Source organism: Octopus bimaculoides, chromosome 10 (genome assembly GCF_001194135.2).
Source record: "Octopus bimaculoides isolate UCB-OBI-ISO-001 chromosome 10, ASM119413v2, whole genome shotgun sequence".
Taxonomy (NCBI): domain Eukaryota; kingdom Metazoa; phylum Mollusca; class Cephalopoda; order Octopoda; family Octopodidae; genus Octopus; species Octopus bimaculoides.
The window spans coordinates 57778398-57782631 of NC_068990.1; positions in this window are offsets into that span (position 1 = coordinate 57778398).

Genomic DNA, 4234 nt, shown 5'->3' on the forward strand with positions numbered 1-4234 from the left:
ATATATATATATATATATATATACATATAAGAATAGTGTTCACAGTAAATTAGAAGTTTTGGCTAACATACCCTTCATCGGACTGCGAAACATTTGAGCTATTCTTGCCTTTGGTGATAAGTTTAATTTTTCTGGAATAGGCAGAGCTCTGTTGAATGATAATTAGGTTATAGAGTCGGTTCTAAATATAATACGATATTCTAATATCGAACTCTAGTATGCGTATTGTATTCTTTCTCAAATAATACTTCATATTTTATAGTATAACTTGATTATATTTTATAAAGTATTACACATGTTTGATCATCAACTAGAATTACAAAATAAAGAATACATCTCCGTCAGTTTGACGACTGCATCGTCTAGAACAGAGGTTCTCAATCATGGACCCCTTTGATTCTTATTTACCTTGGGTGGACCCCCAAAGCCATTCGATTTTTTAAAATCCTATTGTATTTCTATAATTAAATATAAGGAATTGTATAAAAGTAATTGTTAAAATATTTTGTGTACTATGACAGTATAACCAATTCATTGCAGTAAACTTTACTGGTTTGAAGCACAATTTTTTCATAGCCCCTGCAAAATTACCGTGGACTTCCAATTTATTGTATTGCCTCCATCGACCCCTCTCTTCCAAATATATCTTACCTAGACCTCCAAGGTCCATGTGGACCCCGTTTGAGAACCCCTGGTGTAGAAAAATAAAAAAAGAAGTTATGACAATAAGTTATATAGGAGAGACTGATATTCTTAAACGAGAAAAGTAACTGCAATGAAAACTTTAAAAGTTTTTTTTTTATGGTGGTGGTGGTTTGGGTTGTGAAGAGGAGGTGAACAAATTTCTGGAAAAATACTAAAAACTTTCAGAATACATGGAAAACATTGCTATTCTAATCCAGTGAACAAATGTCGTAGAATATTAGGCTTCAAGTTTGTTCTATATTTCATTTCCCAGCATACTACAAGATTATTATTGTGGGCAATAAAGTTTTAACTCTAAATTTACATTTTTACCTTGACAATACATCATCGATGAAAGATCTAAACTCTCAGAACTCAGACCAATCTTTGCGCGAGTGAAATATTTTTTATTTACTTACTTTCACTAACAAATGTAATTAATGTGGGAAAATATATATGTCCAATTTCAATTAGGTACAGGCGTGGCTGTGTGGTAGGAAGTTTGTTTCCCAACCACATGGTTTCGGGTTCAGTTCCACTGCGAGGCACCTTGGGCAAGTGTCTTCTATAGCCAGGAGCCGACCAAAGCCTTGTGAGTGGACTTGGTACACAGAAACTGAAAGAAGCCTGCCGTATATATATACCCCCCGCGCGCGCGTCTTTGTTTCTGTGTTTGTCCCCCAATACCGTTTGATAACCGGTGTTAGTGTATTTACATCTCTGTAAATTAGCAGCTTCTCAAAAGAGACCGATAAAATAAGTACCAGGCTTAAAATGTAGATAAGTACTGAGGTAGATTCGTTGAACTAAAACTCTTCAATGCGGTGGCTTAGCATGGTCGCTGTCCAATGATCCAAACAAGTAAATGGTAAAATGTTATTGAATCTTATTTAGGGTGACGCTAAAAGTTTGTATTTTTAATAGATAAAATATTTTGTGCATCTGCTGTAATTGCATCTTCAACAACAGCTGCACATCACCGAGTTAAAAGTCTTTTAACATAGCGAAAAAAAAATGAGTTGATTTGTACTCTATATTTCACACGGTATATAAAAATGGTCTAGTTTGATACACGTTAAAGTGTATAGGTGCCGTAGCTGCGTGTCGTATACCACCATAACCTGTTACAACCGTGTTCATTAAAGGAATAGAGATCTAAAATAAAGTTTCCTATGGGCTGAGGAAGGTAACAGATGAAGGTTTTAGCAAGAAGAACAGTGTTCATACCGGTAAGCCTCGTTGTGAAACAGGGCACACGTTCCGATTGTAAAGGTTTATAACTGGATGGGAAATCAAACATCACATACAAGTAATTTGGTATATTTTCTTCTTTGAACTTCATATAATCATTTATTTTAAAAGAGGTATAATCGATAAGCGATGGAATTGATCCAGTATATCCCTATTAATTATTACATAACACTAAAGAGCAAAGACGTTGCTAACTAGATTTGAACTCAGAATGCGAATCTGTGACACGCTTGACTTGCATAATATTAAATACATTGCTAGCTTGAAATGGAAGTAAATCAGAGATACGTAACAAAACGAGGAGAGGAAGGAAAAGAGGAGCTGGAAAAGTATTAGCGGATACGAAATCTCAGCTGTAGAAGAGAGGAGAAATAAATAAAAAGGAACATGATAATGAAGAGAATGCAGGAACGAATAAGGAAGGAAGTAGCACGGGGAACTGAGAAAGAGGGCGAGAAAGAGAGGGGGAGATAGAGTGAACGAAAGGTAAAGAAATGACAAGAGAGTTTAACCAGAGAAAAATAAAAAGAGATTAGGTGAAAAGGAGAAATGCAAAGATTGAAGAGAGAGGTAGAGGTAATAAAAGAGAGAGAGAGAGAGAGAGAGAGAGAGAGAGAGAGAGAGCGAGAGAGAGAGAGAGCGAGAGAGAGAGAGATCTGGAGAGACAACATGCAATGAATGAAGGGTTTGTAGAAAAAACTAAATGAAAATAGTGAATATAAGAGTAAACAAAAAGCTATTACGGAGGAACAAATGAAAGAAAAACGATCATTTCTAACACTGGACATTGGACATAAACTACAATTTTGGGCGGCGCGCATCAAATGATCGTGTATCAACCCACTGATTGAGCCATACGTATCTTATTGATTCCATCAAGACGAAATACTAAATGAAAACTGGTGAGAAAGGAATTCAGAATACAGAGTGAGACGCAACTGAATCCATTAAATGGGTTGTAAGCTGTTCTACAAATTCTACCTAATATTACTCTTCAAAAAAATATCGCAATAATGACTTCAAACGTTTTGACATATTTTTTTAATCTTCTATCTCTTACTTGTTTCAGTCATTAGACTGCGTCCATGCTAGGACACTGCCTTGAGGAATTTTAGTTGAATGAATTGACTCCAGAATTTTTTTAAAAGCTGAATTCACATATCGATTCCAAATTTGCTTTTCATCCTTGTACAGATGATCAACAAAGGTTCATCTTTCCAGGAATGTAGATTGAAAGAATTGTTAGACGGTTAGAGAATATACTTTCAGTACTTGTTCCGGCTTTATATATATATATATATATATATATTTTATAGTTTCAGCTTAGAGCTGCGGCCATGCTGATGCACCGCCGTGTTGCTACACTGTTATTACAGGGAGCCTCTTACAATATGTGGCACTTGGTGAAGAATGGAGTTTGATTTAGCAACCCTCATTTGCACCTCCTGCCGTGAGGTAGGTTCATCTGGGACTCTCGACAGGAAGAGGTTCAGCTTTGATTTAAAAACCCCTACATCTACTTTGTGCAGGTTCCTCAGGCTCTTTGGGAGAATATTAAAAAGCTGTGGGCCCCTGAAACCCAAACTGTCGCAGTAACTGGTCTTGAAGCGCGATGGCATTGCTGGGATCTTTGGCACTATGCAGTGTCGTCCCGTTCTGGCATTGGTGTAGCATTCAATACCAAAATTTGACACAATTCCTTCCAGGATCTTCCAGATGTATATTACTGCATACCTTATCTTATATATATATATACATATGGAGGACAGGACAAAGTTTTGGGCATTTAGGTCTCTGTTCTGCTCTATAGTTGTGAAACCTGGACATTGTGTGGGACCCTTAAGAGCTGTCTGAACTCCTTTGGTACCATGATATTTTGTAGGATTACAGGTCACTATTGGTTTGATTTTATATCCAACCAAACATCTCTACTCAGAAACTGGGATGTGTCCTGTTATTTGTGTGGTTCACAATTACCAGCTCAGACTACTAAATTTTTTTAGTTAGACCCTGCTTACCGTGTTCTCTTCACAGAGGATCTAGCTGGGGTGTATATAAAAGGCTGGGTGTTGAAAAGCTCCTGGGGGAGGGTAAAAAAAATGCAGGAGGATCAGTTAATTATGACTTTATTCAAAATATTTCCCTCTCAGATTCACACACTTATTGCAGCACTCCTTCAGTTTTTCTAAGCCTAGTAAAAGAACTCGGAAGGTTGCGCCTCCAACTATGCCTTTCGCGATAACTTTAAAGCTAGGAACTTGGCAGCACCCCTCGTGTGTGCGTATATATATATATATAT